This window comes from Cyanistes caeruleus, chromosome 21 (genome assembly GCF_971803275.1).
Source record: "Cyanistes caeruleus chromosome 21, bCyaCae1.hap1.1, whole genome shotgun sequence".
In the NCBI taxonomy this organism is placed as follows: Eukaryota; Metazoa; Chordata; class Aves; order Passeriformes; family Paridae; genus Cyanistes; species Cyanistes caeruleus.
Genome location: NC_141721.1, coordinates 1565030 through 1582041, shown reverse-complemented (window position 1 = coordinate 1582041; position 17012 = coordinate 1565030). Strand labels below are relative to the sequence as shown.

The window sequence follows — 17012 nt, the reverse complement described above, 5'->3', positions numbered from 1 at the left end:
GCGGGGCACCCCGCTCCCTCCCAAGCCTTTCTGGAGGGAAACATTGCCTTAGTTCAGCAAATTGATGTTCTGACATTTAGCTTTAAGTATCTTCTCTTCCCTCAGTGTGTGACCTTTCCCTTTCTCACACGGCTGTTGCTCTCCTCCTCCAGTGAAGCACCACAGGGCCAGTACCAGCCTCATCCTCCTGGTCCTGGCAATCACCCTGTGCAGGCCAGCTCAGCTCCTCCTCATCCTCATCCTCACAGGGTGTGGAGCAGGCCATGGGAGCCAGCACAAGCGATGCTGCAGGGATAAAAGGTCACTCATGTCCAGCTGCCCCCGTGCTGCTCTCCAGCAGGACACAGAGCCCGCGTTAGAACAGGAGGTGAGCTCTGTACATGATGATGTGGCTGTGATTTCCCCCAGGAGCGAGGTGATGACTGCAGGAGATGCACTGGTGGTGGCACTCCACGGGCTCCTGGCTCTCAGAACATCCCTCGTGCTGGCCATTTATCCAGCAGGGCGTGCAGGGCATGCAGCCACTGCTCCAGCAGCCACCCGAGGCACGGAGCCAGCACAGCTCCACGTGGCAACCACGGAGCAGTGATGGGCTGGGTTCAGGGGGGCATGAAGAGTTCGATTAAAAATGGACAGGAAAAGGAGAAGGAGAGGAGAAAGAGGAGATAAAAGAGGCTGAGCTGGAGGTAGCAGATAAAATGGGTGATAAGAGAGGGGAAGGAAGTTGAAGCTAAGTACAGAAAGCCACGCACTGGGAATTCAAATGAGGGGCTGGACCGGATAGAAAACCAATGGGGTTTATCTAGAGATTGATATAAGAGAGGATAAAACAAATGTTCAAAGGTAAATATGTGTGTCTAGAAACATGGAGAACTGTAGGGAGAGAAGACAGGACTCTGACATACCAAATTCACCATCAGCACCCTGAGTTCTCCAAGTTGTCTTGGCCAAGAGAAGAGCAAAGTTGGGGTGTTGGAACAGAGTTGGAAATGACAGAGAAGAATGGGTGTGAGAGCAGCGATGGAAAACAGGCAGGGACAGCACTACTGGGAAGCAAAGGCAATTTTGTTTTGTAACCATGTGCTCACTCAAGCTTGACAGAGAAAGAAGAAGAAAAATACGTTCCTGTTATAAAAATTCCTGTGTAGGTAAATCACAGAGCAAACTCCATGGTGAGTGGTTCGGTGTGCCCAGGCTCAGCTGCCAGCTCTCCTGAGCTTGGGCTAATCTATAATGGTCTCTATAAAGTGTGGGTGATGCTGCTGCAGTCCCAGCCTCTGCCTGTGTGACCTTTGGTGATGGCCATCCTGGGGCTGTAGGTAATGTGAAAATAATTTCTCTGTATTGGCAGTGTTGTGAGGATGGTGGAGCCTGGAGATGCAAATGGTGCTTTATGTAAGTCTGGCCCCAGTCTAGCGAAGCTGAGATGGCTTTTGTACTTTTAAATATCATTTTTGTCACTGTGTAACACGTCACAGGTATGAGGGAGATGAGGTAATGAATAATATGGGAGTTAATGAAGGTCATCTTGAGAGAGCAGTAAGAGTAATGCCTCCTGCTGGGAGGCTTCTCACTGGGAGCCCTCAGACTTCAGCACTTTCCAGTCTAAATAAGATGTATGCTTCCTTGACCTTGTCTTCTCCAATGTAAACGCAGAGCAGGATGTACTTAGAATAAAGATAAATAAGGCCTTACCCAAATAAAACACTAGTCTGCAGAAACAAATCTCCTCCAAGCAAGAGAGGGGATGGAAACAGAAACCAATGCTACTCTACTGGAAAAATAATTCTGTGCTGTAAAGATAAAGGAACACAATATCTGCTTCAGAGTGCAGTAGTAGTAAATGCAACTTAAGGTTCAAGGTGCTATTGTAAAATCTTGGGAGTTTTACTAATTAAGTTGTGGAAGATGTAGGATTTAATTTCTCTTCCTGAACTTTGTTTTGTTTTCTGAACTTTGGAACAAAGTGGAAGAGAGAGGGAGGTTACCTCACAAGATTCCCAGTTCAGCTTCTTCCAACTACAGAACTTCTGCTCCTCGTGGCTGGGAGTGCTCAGGTGAGAGCTGGTTTTACTGTGAGGATGGTGAGACCCTGGCACCGGTGCCCAGAGCAGCCCCTGGATCCCTGGCAGTGCCCAAGGCCAGGCTGGATGGGTTTGGAGCACCTGGGACAGTGGAAGGTGTCCCTGCCATGGCTGGGGTGGGATGGGCTGAGCTCTGAGGTCCCTCCCAACCCAAACCATTCTGGGATTCCTTGATCCTCCTTTGATCCAGCACGGCACAAGGGGGTGGTGTGCTCCTCTGAGCTGTCCTGTGCAGGGCAGCACTGGGGTTATGGCTCCCAGCACTGGGCTGCAGGAAGGATTAGGGGTCTGAGCCCCTCGTTTTTAACACCTCACACTGGGGAGGAAGCTGAGAGGCAGGCAGGAACTGGAGAAGCAAGAGGGAATGATTTGTATTACAAATGACCACGTGAAAAGGGGTGGAGGAGCCCTGTCAAAATGTAAATGTGCAATTTGCATAATTGGGCAGCCAGGATTAAATGAAGCACAGAGAAGGATAAGGATTACATGAGGGACAGAGAAGGGAAATAAGAGCAGCAGAGAGAGAAAACACTGCAGATAGATAGAAAACCTCAGATAAGCAAGAGCAAAGGGAGAAGTTGCAATACTCAAAGGCAGCGAAAGGAGAGGGAGCTGAGAGGAGCAGTGGTGTGTGTTACTAATCCAGGCTGTATCTGAGCTGCCTAGGAAGTGTGCAAATGAATTTTAAAAGGAGCTTGAAATCAAAGGGGAGTGTCAGCTGGGCATTAAACATCCCCTTTAGTAGTGACCTTGAGAGCCTGGACCACCAGTACCTAACAACCAAACACAGCACTCCTGAACACTTCCTTCACATCTCATCCATAATTAATTCTGCCTTTGATGAAGGGTCACTCTCCACTAGGATATTTGTCAGCTGTCAAGATCACCCAAGTGGTGGCCTCTGACAGCCTTCTTGATGTCTCCAGCACCAGGGCAGTGGTGGTTGCTGTCTCTGCTCAGCTTTTCACAGGAGCTGTGCTTGGACCCAGCACGGTCCCAGGTGCTGGCACTGCTCAGCAGTGACCAACATCCCAAGCACTCAATCATCCAGTCTCCCCTTGGAGCCAAAATTCCTCCTCAAGTCACTCCAGAGCAGGGAGTGTTCCAGAACTCTGTTCAACCACCCTGAAGTCCTTCTCCTTACCCACTCCTAAAGCTCCCGTGGGATTCCTCCCCTCTGCCTTGTTTGTACAGGGAAGGTGGTTGTGGCCAAGCCAAGCCCAGAGCCAGCCATGTTCCACACAAAGCCATGTGGAGAGGCCAAAACATCATAACTCCTTTAAAGATTTGTTTTGTGTGAGTGCCTAAGGGCAGGAATTGCATTGTACCTGCTACTGTGCACATGTAAAACACAGAGTGTTTGTGCTCTGGTGAGAAAGAGAGGGAGGGAGTGGACACAGAGAGGGGAGCTGAAGAATGAGGCAGGATGGGGCTGTGATGTGGCAGCAGGATGGAGGCACCCACTCTGTCCCTGCAAGGGAAATCTCTCTTGGATTCTGATGGGATGGAGGGAGCCACATGGTGCTTTATAAATGTGCTACAGAATATTAATATTGTTTTATTTTCTCTCTTGCCAGGACATAACTTGTTCAGGTGACAGCTCAGAGAGGTGTGGGAAGAAAAGATGGTGATGCATGTAGGTGCTCAGAGGGAGATTGGTTTGCCTGTGCACCGTGCAGAAAAATGCAGAGTCTCTCTTAAATGTGTCCCTGGTTGGTTTGTTTCTTCACACTCTAAACTTGGATTCAGCAGAAATAAAACCTGCTGCTTGACAGCTCTTTAAAGGGTGATGGAAGGAGAAGATGGGCGAGGGAACCTCTTTTCAAAAAGGTAAAGATCTGTTCTGTTTTTACTAGAAGTGTTACGGCATCCTGGCTGAGAGCTGAGAGTGAACTCATTGAGTGAAACCTTCCAGGTGGGACATGGACAATTTGTTCTGACTTGCTGTTGTCTCTGCAGTTCCCTTTCTGCAGCTCAGTGCTTTGCCTGGGTCACTGCAGCTCCCACACTCTGACCTCGTCCCATCAGCTGCAGTTTCTGTCCCCAGCCTTTTCCCCTGGGCTCCAGTGGTTCAGCCAAACCATTCACATCTTAATTCTTCAGTGTTAATTCCTCTCAAGAAATGCACTCTGCAACTCCCCCAGGTCAGAAGGGAGAAGCTAGGTGAAGGTTTAATACAGGAAAATGGGAGTCCAGACACAGAAGTGAAATTAAGTGTCAACAAAAAAACAACATCACAAAGCTTTACACACTCAGACTGTAAATCTCTTCCTACTGTAGTTACTCAAATCTCTAGAGTATTTTATGTAGTGTCACGTTTGACTTATTCTCCAGCTATCACAGAATTTCAGATATAGGAGGAACTGAACTCCTAATAAAACTGTAATAATAAAAAAAAAATACCCAGACAGGCCTTCATCAACCCCTAGTGAGAAACAGAGCTTGAGGGGGAGGGAAGGGATATTGGAGAAAGGGCAGAGGAGGAGAAAACACAGCCCTGTTAACTTGGGTATCCTTTATGAACCACTTGTTTTTTGCCTTATTCTTGCTTTTTCTTTTTTTCTTTTTTGTCTACAGGCAAGCAGCATGGCCAGTTAAATAGAGCAGGTGGAGAGCTTGGCATTGCAGATCAATAAATCTGAAAGAGTTGGCATACCTGAATATTATGTCATTTATATTATTCAGGATTATTCAAAGTATATAATCTCAATTTTGAAAATACTGTCTGCTGTCACATCTTAATTAATGTTGTACCTCCAGGGGTTGTAGTTTTGGTTGTCTAAAATGTAGTATTGTGTTTGGAGATTATTTTTGGTGTTGTTACATTGCCACTGTCTCTTTATTTTTACATCATTATTATGACATGAACGAAATTCCTGTCTTGGCTTTCCCCAAATTTTGTTTGTTTTAAGTTTGGTCATTTTTGTTCATTTATTCCCACTATTACAGCACTCCCAAGCTCTGGAAGGATGAGCCTGTCTCCTGAGGAGCACCCAGCTCTTTGGAGGAATGAGGTTTCTCTGCTGAGGCTCTCCAGGAGTTCTGTGAGCTGCAGTGGCTGCGTTCCCAGTGCTCCCACACACCCACAAAACGGGGTGTTCTGCATCCTTAGGAGAGAGCTTTCCTACTTCCTTCTTCAAGATAAAACTGGGCAGAATAATCTTTTCTACTCTGGGGAAAAAGTGATTCATCAGTCAAGAAATCCTCTTGTGGAAACTTTGTTATTCACAACCTCAGCGTAGCCAAGCTACCAAAACTGGAGCTGTGTTTACATCCCCCTGATGGAGAATTATTCCTAGAAAACAACAGCTCCTTCCATGGAGAGCAAGTCTGAGGTGTTCCTGAAAGAGCTCCCTGGCAAAATGCAACATCTCACACTGCATATGAGGCTTTGAATAACGAAAAAGAAAAGAAAAACCCAACGTAATAATTCACGTTGTTTGACCCAAACCTCTACAGACTTTCAGGATCTTTTGTAGCTCCACACTGTGCTCAAAACAGCTATTAACTCTCATTGGTATGATGAGCACAGCAAATCCTCCCCAAATTTTCTACTAACTCTGTGAACAAAGGATTAATTTTCTGAGACTTGACATAGGTAAATTGATTTCATATCCATTTCAAAAATCGGTCTTTAAAAAAATGGATTTTCAGTAATTACAGTTATAGATACTTCATATGCTCAAAACTCTGAAATCCAAATTTTCTAGAATCAAGGCAACAGCCAGCAAAATTACAGGGCTGATTTATGAAACCTATGTTATTGAACAACTGATTGTGAAAGGATGTGATTCGTATACTACACACTATGGGCTTGTAAAACTATTTTTCAAAATGCTGAAGGCTAATGTCTTTTTCCTGTTATTATTATTTAAAAGCTGAGATTACTGAACAGCCACTTGTTTTCAGCTGCTGTCATTCTAGACTTTGCACAGAGCCCAGGAGTGAGAGCACAAGGATTACATCCAGCTCCAGGGGTTCCTGATCTCTCTGCTGTTGGAGGCATCTGACCAACCCTTACAGCTGGAACTTGCTGTTTTCCTTTATTACCTCAACTGTGCCCTTACAATCAAAAATCCTCCCTCTCCTGTCTTCCTCCCCTTCCCCCTTCAATTATCCATGGCATTTGTTTTTTAACAGGGCGATATTTTTTTTTTCTTGAGAAATTACAAGTAAATTTTAGTCCAGAAAAAAAAAAAAGCTGCATTGGAAAGTGAAAGAGTAATTATAGCAAGTGGCATGGAGGACAGGAGAAAATGTCAAATCAAGGGATTAAATATTAAAAGGCAACAACACTCTGACAGGAAAAGGAGAAGATGAAAATAACATGCATCATATCAGTAAAATCATAAACCAGTTTCTGCCCAACCAGACTCTTTCTTCACTGGACCCTGACAATCCCTGTTTACTGAACTATTTGGTGTTTTGCTTCATCTGACAGAAGGTTGCACTCCTAGAAGTTTTATGGCTCAAAGGTCTCTGCCTGACAAGAGGCAGGAAAAATGCAAATGGAAGTGGTGAAGTGGGTATGCATGAGAAGATGACTGGAGCAGAGTGCTGGAGTGATTATGGCTGGTGATGCTTAAAGATGATGTTTTCAACTTGTCCTGGTGATGTGGATGCCTATGAAAATTCCCATAGATTGTGTCCAAATTGACTCAGGAAACCTCAGCTCACCGTAGCCCTGCGTGCCTGGGGCAGCCTGTCCTCAGAGCCACAGCCTTGGCTCTCCTCTGCTCCTCTGAGCACTTTGCAAACACTGAAATTAATTCCATCCCTGTTTCCACCACCATCTGAGTGAAGAACAAATGACTGGAGTAATTTGCACACCATTATTCACGACAGGCATCAGAACCAGAGCCAGAAAACAGATCATAAATCTCCTGATGTGGCTCTTCATCTGATCTTACAGTCCTGCTACAAATTAAAGGCAAAGAGAATCTTGCAACTGAACCCAAGAGGAGCAGACCCAGGATTTTCATAAGGAATCAGGGAAACAAGGGAGAGGTTATTCCCTGGAAAGCAGAATGCTGTCAGCATGAGGTTCTGTTCTGTGCAGTGCTCCATCCCAGAATTGGGAAGATGGTGATCAAGACTGGATTTAAAGTCTATTAAAACAGTGGGGATTTCTTCTTCAGCCTCCCTGGGTTGGTTGGTCTTCAGTGCACTGGAAGAATTGCTACAGGAACAAGCTGTGTGTGGAGATTGTGGGAATGAGGAACAAGAGAAAGATATTATAGAGCAGCTTCTCCACTGAAACAATGTCTGAACTCAGCCTTTCCTCATGAATGAATTATGAAGTGGCCATGTTTTATTAGCTTTATTTAAAATTGTCTAGTAGTGAACACTCTTTTGAGCCTTTTAACACTTCTACGATTTTCTGCAGGAATGATTTCTTTTTTGTTGTTGTTCTTTTTGGGATATAGGAGCCAAGCTGATCTTGGTGTTTGGTTAATTCTCTCTGTTAATGTGCATGAGGTATAATTCCATCTGTGAAATTAATACTAGGTGAATATTTAACTCATACAATTTTGTTACATGAAATTCTGAGGTAGGTGCATGCATTAATTGCTAAGATGTCGATTTATTAAGTAACCAATCTTGTGTTCTTGGCTTTGTTTACCCATTTCTGTGGTCAGTTCTGCCAGCAGAGAACCTCAGAGCCAGGAGGAGCTCATCAGATCACAAAGTGGCTTCACACATATGGAAAGCCTTGTGCTGCTGAAGCAGTGTTGGACTGGCAGCTTAATGAATGGATTTATTGTTCTGTCAGCACCACAGCTTTGTGTGAGTCCAACATCTTCTCCTGCTAAAAGGAGTAGCAGTGCACTAATGATATTGCTATGGTTAGTGTTTAGTCTTTAGGATCTTTAGCCAAGAAACTCAGCCCTTTATTGGGAACTTTCCCTGCAGTATGACCACAATTGCAGCCAGAAATGATTTCTGCAATAATGATGTTTTCAGTGAAGTTGACCAATGCTGATGCAAATCACTTCCCTGTGGTGGCATTTCTTAGGGCACTTTGCAACCATGAATCTTTGGGGCAGAGCAGAACTTAAAACAACCTGCAAAAACTGGTCAGAATTGTTATTTAAAACCAAGAAGTGTTACAGTTTTATTGTTAATATCAGGGGGGAATATTACTTTCAAGCCTGTGCTTTGATTTTTCTTCTGTCTACTGATGCAACAAGCTCACAGAAGAATTCACAACCCTCTCAAATTACTTATTACAACTATGACTTATTCCAAAATCCATTTTGAGCACAGCTGAAAAGTGTAGTTAATACTGCTGCTGTAGTTTCTATCTTTTTCCATATAAAGTTAGGGCTTGATCTTATGTGTCATCCTCAGTGAGTATATATTTGCATAGCTCTGTTGACATCAATAGTGCTATATTGATTTATACTGCTTGTGCCTGCCTCATTATTATTTTTATTTTTTGTTCAAGGAGCGTGGGGTATTTTCAAATTCATGGAAGATAAAAAGGGATTGCCTTCTCAGAACAGAATATATACAGTGTCTGCTGATGGGATATTTTAGATTTGGGCAAGCAAACAACAAGACATTATCAGTAAAGTTCTGTAAATATCAAGGCTGCTTGTACACATCTGTACACATCTGCAGAATATTATCAGACCTGTAGGTTTGCCACAGGGTGCCCAGAGCAGCTGGGGCTGCCCCTGGATCCCTGGCAGTGCCCAAGGCCAGGCTGGATGGGGCTGGGAGCAGCCTGGGACAGTGGGAGGTGTCCCTGCCATGGCAGGGGATGGAACAAGATGAGTTTTATGGTCATTTCCAACCCAAACCATTCTGGGATTTTTAAAGGTGCCTTAGATTTCCAGTTAGCTAGAATAGTTAGAAGGATTTGGTGTCCCATGACACAAGGCTGCCAGTCATGATTTATTCTTTACAAACAAACTTGCTTTTCCAGGGATGGCTGAAATCTCCATTTCTCCAGAACAAAGTGCAAAGTCAAGTGTTCACAAACAAGATGCAGAAGAGCACAGGTAGAAGGGCAGAAAGACTGGAGAAAATGAGATAAAAAACCCATGGGAGGTCAGGAAAATATGTTCATTCCTCCCTGGAGGGAGATGCTGCATCATTGCAGGAGCAGCAGCCACACCACATCTTGCAGGACTGTGAGAAGATCCCTCCAGCCCTTGTCTCACTGTTTGCTCATGAACAGGCCCCTGGGTCTGAGTGCAGGGAGAGGTGAAAGAATGGCTGGAAATACACTAAATAATCCCCAGAGAAAAGGATTTTACTGCCCTTTCTATCTCCAGAGTATGCCAAACCATCTGAGGATGATCAGAGTCCTTTGCCTGAATCTCAGGGCACTCTTGTAAAGACAGGCTCTTCCTAGGCACTCTCACAGACCTGTGATGTATTCAGTGTTCCAGAGATGATACCAAGAGCAGGATAACCTCACTGTGTCCAATAGAACCTTCCAGAAGAGATTCCAATGTGTCAGTGCCCCATCAGGGCAGGACAGGAGTATCCTCCTCCCAGATCCCAGCACAGCACACTGGCCAGGGGACTTCCTCAGTGCCCAAGTTCAGCACATGAAATGTAAAAATGAGAGAAATTGCAGATTTATTCTCCCTCTGCTTTCAGGGACATTCCATCAAATTTCCTTCTCCCTTCTCCTCTCTGCACTGAACTTCAGATGGAAGCATCTGGATCGAAGAGAATTATCTCTAAACAACAGTTGAGTTGTAGTACATTTTCAAAGACCCAGGTTTTATTAATCACAGAAGACCTTCTAGAAGTTTTCTTGGGATCATTTTTAATTGCAACCAATAATCCTTTCCCCATCAGCCAATGAGAAACAAGCCAAGACTCCCCCAAACTTCTGCACAGATGTGTCTTACAGAAATACAACAATTCTGGAGATGTGGAAGTGACATTTTTACCAAGCTGAGGGTTTTGTCCACAGTAACTTAAACTAATACAGCCCTAATTTCCTTCTGGAAGCTACCTGAGCACTAAGCACACTTGATGCTGTTGGTGTAATGTTGTTTAGAGTAGTCAATAATTGCATTTGATTTCACATTGTACTTTTCTGTCCTGATATTACTTGAGGCCAGAGGGCACCTTGCCATGCTGTGAGCCCAATCTCTGCTCCTGCATGTCCTGTGCCAGACCACTGTTTTCATCAAAACACACCAATACAACAAGTTAAAGAGCAAGCCCAGAAATTCTCTCTCCCTGGAGCATCTGAAGAACCAGGCAGATTAAAAAGCAGCATTCCCTGCAGTGTAACTGGGTTAGCATCCAGGGTCATGTCCAGGCTGCTAATCCAGAAGTTACCTTCAGCATGTGGTTAGTAAAAAGGAAAGATAATATGCAGGGAAAAAGAGGCAGAGGGTGACAGATTGATTCCAGGCATGTGTGTCCCGTAATTCTCATAAAACTAGAATGAAAGCTGAGCCCATTTAACAGCTTTAAAAATCAAGAGTCTTATAAATGCCCAAGAGCAGATGAGGGACTTCAGGTGTGAAGATTTGGACCAGTTAGCTCAATTCTGATCTCTGCAGATGAACTCCAACAGAAATCTTCATTGTTTTCATCAGCAGAACCACACTGATAAATGTGAGTAAACTACAGGATATTTCCTAATCAATTTCTGACAAATAAAGATATTGTAGCTGCACTACTCTAGTGCCAAGGAAAAATAGTGGAAAGGTATGAACTTCAGAAATGTAAACTTGAGTTGTCATTAAAAATCAATTTTCATGATAAATTTAATTCACATTTCATAGAGAGCTGTGTAATATCAATAAAAATGCTTTAATAATTGCTGTGCTGGCACACAGTACAGTGCAAAACATAAAGAGATATAAATTTTTTGTAATTTAGAAGATGGGGAACTAAACACTGTTTTTCAAAAGAAACCATTTCTCAGGGAGAAAAATGAATGTTGGAGGAGGATGTAATTCATTAGGGATTCTACTCCACCCCTTTTCACAAAGACTGCTCTGAAATTAAAACTTTCAGAGATCAGGTTTCTAATTTATTCGTAGACTTAAAAGGCCAGAAAAGACCAGGATCAGGTAGTCTGACCTTCTGGATAACCCAGGCTATTAAATTTCCTGTAGTTCTCTCTGTATCATAACCTGTGTTGGGCTAAAACATAGTTTCTTTTAAACTTTGATTTTAAATGGTGGGAAAAAACCCTGTTCTTATGTTTCTTTTACGTGATTTTTGGTGAAGGTGGGAGAGAAGGAATGATGTAAATTGGTTGTTCCTTGTGACATATCAGTAGAACTGGTACAACACGTGATAGTACAACATCACTAAATTATAAACAATTGGTGTTTTCTGGTAATAAAAGCTGACTAATTTGCAGGGCAGAGAAATATGCTACCTACATAGCAATGTGCTTTTGTGAACAATTTTTGAAGGGATCAAAAGGCAGGTATATGCTCCTAAATCTCTTAGTCACATTAAAAAAAACCAAACAACAAAAACCCCATGATCAAACTGTAAAGCCATCTGAATAATAGTTTTCTCATTTCCATGTAACTGAGGTCAGAATTTCACCCCAGAAGATCAGTCCACTTCATCCAATGCTAACTGAAGAACTGTAATTTGCAGTTGGTGCTTTGTTTCCACAGTGAATATAATTAATTACCTTTACTCTGATCTTGCCATTTATCACCATCATTTACAGTTTCACAATCAATACAGTATTTTTTTCTATCCACATAACTTGGGATCACATTTTCAAATGAAGCTTCCTGGAACTCAGTGACACCTGCTTTACCCTGTGTTTATGAATGCTGCCATTCACCAATGTTCATGCTGTGGGATGAGGAATCTCGGGCAATTAGAAACACAAGTTTAATCAGCTTAGGGTGTTTATTAAGAAATCCTAAGGAATCAGCAGGATCCAAAAATGCTTGAGTTTGTCTGGCCATCCATGATAAACATGCACAGCTTTATGGCTCATGACTGTCCTGTTCTCCAGGGACTGTGTTTTCCACTGCTGTAAATTACTGTAGATCCACGTGAGTGAATAAATCAAGACTCTGAAATTCTTATCCCCTGCATCGTCTGATTTTTTCCCCTGATACAGTTAGTCATAGATACTTCAGAGTTGTATTATAACCAACAAGAAAAACAAGAAATATAGATGAATTCGTTTTTAATTTTTCTGGGGAAGCCTGGACTTCAGCTGATGCCATCCAGCTTTTTCTTTCCCCCCCAGTTCCCAGACTTCCTGAACTCTAAGTTATTTTTAAGCAATAGCTGCCCATTACACAGTTATTTCTACCAGCTACAAAAATTCAAACTTCAACTTCTTCAGGACCAGTTAATTGACCAACTTTGTCATTGCCCCCTGATCTCCTGGTGCCAGTGAGGATGGTTACAGCAATGCTCCAAACACAGGAGCTAAAACACCACAGAAGTGAACACAGGAACACAGCCCTGACCCCACAGGTTGGATCAGGCTGATGGTCCATCAGATCTGTCTCCTGCTTTGTTTTAGAAACTGTTTTAGGTTCTGAGGCATTAAAATGTACATCCCCCTCAGCCACTCTGGAACCAATATTCTGGTTACTCGGAGAGTTCTCATTATTGAGGACCTCAGAGCTGCCTCCTGGCAGTGAGTTGCACTGCCTGGGTTAGTCCCTTCATTTGTCAAAGGAACAATTGTCTCTTCTCTGAGTATTTTGTCTTGAGGTTGTTCTGGAAACCTGCCTGCCCCTGGGTTTCAACTAACTACTTTTAATACTGACTTTATCTTTAGTCTTGAACTATTTGGATTTTTGAAAGGCCACAGGTTTCTGTTCTTCCTTGTTGGTTCAGTTTGGATGCTCCTTCTTCCATAACTGTTTCTGTTTCCAGCCACCTCCTAGGAAAACACCTTTTAAAACAACAGGTGCAGCCAGACAATCCTCTCTGATAGGCAATACAATTTGGATAAAATTAGTTTATTTTTTTGGAGCTGTTTTAAATTCCTCTGCTATCCACACAATCACCCTGGATTTTATTTTGTATTAGAATGTTGGTTCTCATTACTTGCTATTCTTATAAAGGCACTGTTATGAGGAGGGTGGAAACAATAATAAAAAGGCTTTTCCCCCTTTTCTCTTGTTTTTTTTTTTTCTGTTCCCCTGATCAAACTCCTTCTAAAACAAAAATAATAGTCTGCGAGACAGACTGCTATTTTAAACTACCCATCTCCTAAAAGGATGATAACCTCAAAAGGCACATTTGCCTCTGCTGAGATTCCTGTGTGGACTGAACTTCAAAATTCCATCTCTGGAGCTTAATGCCAAAGCACAGTGCAGGTTACTCTTGCTAGAAGCAAGGTTCTTGCCATTTCCTCAAGCAATGAATTATCTCCTGATATTCAAGTTAGTTCAAAATATCTTTTCCATTTAGGTATGCCAGGGGCTAGTCCACAGAAAACGGCTTCTAGTGTTTTTACAGTTGGAAATTTTATTCTGTTCCAATGCCTAATGATGACATGGAAATTGCAATTGTTTCTTCTGGTCTGTGTTAGCCTTTCTGTCTTCGTTATTTAGGAACAGAAAGCTTTTGGTATCTGTCTCAAATCAGAAGATTATAGGTCTGTTATTACATGCTGGAGAAGTACCCTTTGCGTGGGTGTTAATTACCGAGTATCCAGTTGAGTACACTAGTCATTAACCTCAAAAACAGTGACTCAGCAAGGTACCAGAGCGTAGGGAAAAAAAATAAAGAGGGAAAAAAGCGTGTTGTTTTCTCACACCAGATGCCAGGCAAGATGTATTTCTAGAGGAAAGCTAACAGGCAGCCGAAGAACAAATGTGTGTGGAGGTCTGTGGTATTCTTTCTGCTAAGATGACTTGAAATACTCAGCTGGAGGCAAGAGTGCACTGGAGAAAGAACTTCCTGAGGATCTGTCTGATACTCCCAAATCAATTAAGGTTTGTGGAAATGCTTCTGCTGGATCAGACCCAGAAAAGGGATAATTCACCTGTATCATACCCAAGAAGGTGACCTGTGATTTCTAATGCTAGACAAATGTTACAAAGAACAAAAATGTTTTGCAATGGAGGATGAGTTAGATGGATGGGTTTTAATCTTATTTTTTTCCATAGATATGCAAGTCTGGGGATTTGTTTCTACAAAGAATGCAAAATGAATCACGTATCGTGTCTGTTATCCACATCCATGCATTTGAGAAGAAAACAGACTGAGCAGACTTTCAGCCACGCAATGAATGTCTGCAGAAATGTATCTGACTACAGGTCTCTTAAGTCACTTTAATGGTGATGGATATGCAGGAAACTATAATCAATTACATTGCCCTGAAAATTACACAGTTATTTTCAAAAAACCCCAACAGGTAACAGTTGTTTGACACAGCAGAGCTTAATATTTCTTGGAAGACAGAGATCCTGAGCTTGCTGTACACAAATTGTAACACTTCAGCAATACTAGTGCAGCTTCTGTATAGTCAGATTGTATAGAACTGGCAGGCAGCTGTGAGACAAAAGAACACAAAGTAAGATAGAGAAATGCATTTGTTAAACAGCAAAGAAAATCTGAACAGGGAGATCTAAGGTCAGATTAGGAGATGTTCTCTAGGTTGATATTTGAGAATGTTTAAAAACTAGCCATGTGCCTCTGTAATGAGCAGAGTGGCCTTCTGTAAGGGACACGCTCTCACACTCTCAGGTTACTGACAGCTTTGTGCTTCCTCCTCTTCTGGCTCACACCAGTTTAAAAGTCACTGTGTGCTGTCCAGGAGATGTGTGTGCAGGGAGGTGGCAAAGGTGTCACTTGCTTTCTGGATACAGAGGGTGTATCCGATTCCCAGTGTCACACATAATCACTCAATACTCACAGAAAACATATTAAAAATATTACTCAATTGGTGGCCTAAGGGTACAGAGTAAACAACGTATTACACAGTCAAGCAGAGCCTCATCCCCCGAGAGTCAGAGCAGCCCAGAGGGAGAATATTGGAAAAATACACTCAGCCTGTGTGTTCCCCTTGCTGGGGATCTCAATGGAGGAATGATTAGCAGCTACAGGAGACAGACTTGGTTCTTGTGCAGAAGGTTCTTTGTGGAGAAGGAGTATTAAATCATTTCTCTTTTTCTACCTGCCCTTCCAGCCTCCCCCAATATATTTGAAACTACACAATAGCATGATTAGCTGGTAGATGGAGGAAAACCAGTGCTGTGCTTCCAGAGCTCCTCGTCTCCATTCTGAACATTGAGACTTCACACACTGCAGTTTCTTCCCCATCTTGTTCCTTGCTCTTCCTCTGTCCTTCTCTCTTCCTACCAAATGTTCCGATTCCCACATGGGTCTACTCCTGATGCTCTCCCCAAACAGCTCCACACGCTCTTCTCCTTCCATGCTATTCCCTCAGCAGGAATCTTCCAGCTGGGCAGGAGACAGAAGCACCAGGTGAGAAGGGTGACCATAAGAACTGGCTAAATAAAGCAAATTTGCTCGTTCCACAGCTCTTTTGGTGCTAAGGTGACACAGGTAATATACTCTAATAGCACAGAGCCAGGATCATGAAGAGGGGAGACAACAAAGTCGAGGCTGATACAGGAGAAAGGCCACACAGAGTGGGAAGGGCAGAGCCAAGGACAGGTGAGCTGCAGGTGGGTGGCCACAAGTTGTTCTGCCTGCAGCCTCAACATCTGTGCCAGCCACGTCAGAATCACCCTGGCAAGGGCCGCATCCCGGGGCACAGGGGTGCGAGCTCCCCTCAGGGACAGCAGCAGGACACAACCCGAGGCTGGCCAGGGACAGCAGCCGGGGCCGTGAGGAACGAGCACCTGAGGCAGCCCCGGGCCGTGGGGAAGGAGAGCAGGCAGCAGGATAAGGGCTGGACCCAGAATCGCCGTGCCACAGAATAGCTGCGCTTGGAAAGGACGTCTGGACATCATCCAGTCCAACCCCCCGCCACCGCGGGGCCACCCGGAGCAGGTGGCACAGGGACACAGGCTGGCTTTGGAATGACTCCGGAGAGGGACACTCCGCGCCCTCCACGCGCAGCGTGTTCCCGCAGGGACATCCCTGCCCGCCCGGAGGGACGGGGCGGTGTGAGGGGAGCACCGTGCCCGAGGGGCGCTGTGACGGTGCCGCCGTGCCCGAGGGGCGGTGTGAGGGGGGCACCGTGCCCGAGGGGCGGTGTGAGGGGAACACCGTGCCCGAGGGGCGGTGTGAGGGGGGCACCGTGGTGTGAGGGGAGCACCGTGCCCGAGGGGCGGTGTGAGGGGAGCACCGTGCCCGAGGGGCGGTGTGACAGTGCCGCCGTGCCCGAGGGGCGATGTGAGGGGAGCACCGTGCCCGGGGGGCGGTGTGAGGGGCGGCGTGACGGGGGTGCCTCAGCGCGTGCCGGCCGCCCCAGCGCGCAGGCCCCCCGCGCATGCCCGACACTTATTCCGCGCGGCGGGGGCGCCGCATTTCGCGCGCCGCCGGGCGGGGAGCGGGCGGGGCGGCGGTCACGTGAGCGGCGCGGGGCCGCTGGGGGCGACACCGCGACCGCCCCGCGCGGGGCTCGGCGGGCGCCCCCCGGTACCGGCACCGGAACCGGCACCGGCACCGCCCGCGCCCCGCCCGCGCCGCCGCGCCCCCGGGCAACAGCCGTGTTGTTGTGGCCGCCGCCGCTCCCCGGGGGCCGCCTCCCCTCCGCTCGGATCTATTGTCACCACCAGCAGCACCCCCCCCTCCTTCGCCTCAATTAATACGATGAATTTGCCATGATTGATCCGTATTAATAGCTGGGGTGGGTGGGCGTGTTTTGGGGCTCTTTTTCCTCCCCTTTTCCTCTTTTTTCCTTTTTTTTCTTCTTTTTATTGTTTGGTTTTGTTTTTGGAGGGGCCGGGCTGGGATCTGATCTCCACTCCCGAGTCCATCCCTGGTCGGTGCCTGAGAAAATTGCATCTGGATGCATCGTTATTATTATTG

General features: G+C 45.1%; 2 long non-coding RNA genes across 2 annotated transcripts; one reads left to right on the top strand and one right to left on the bottom strand.

The window, feature by feature from the left end:
* The first annotated feature begins 248 nt into the window (after window positions 1-248).
* Window positions 249-8485, top strand: LOC147649593 (uncharacterized). Its single transcript, XR_015278322.1, has 3 exons — window positions 249-367; window positions 1968-2057; window positions 3662-8485. It is a non-coding gene; the product is annotated as an uncharacterized LOC147649593 (long non-coding RNA).
* Window positions 8486-13514: 5029 nt separating this feature from the next.
* Window positions 13515-16481, bottom strand: LOC111937636 (uncharacterized). The gene is made up of 2 exons (XR_002868683.2): window positions 15878-16481; window positions 13515-15473 (listed from the first exon to the last, which is right to left on the bottom strand). It is a non-coding gene; the product is annotated as an uncharacterized LOC111937636 (long non-coding RNA).
* Window positions 16482-17012: the final 531 nt, after the last annotated feature.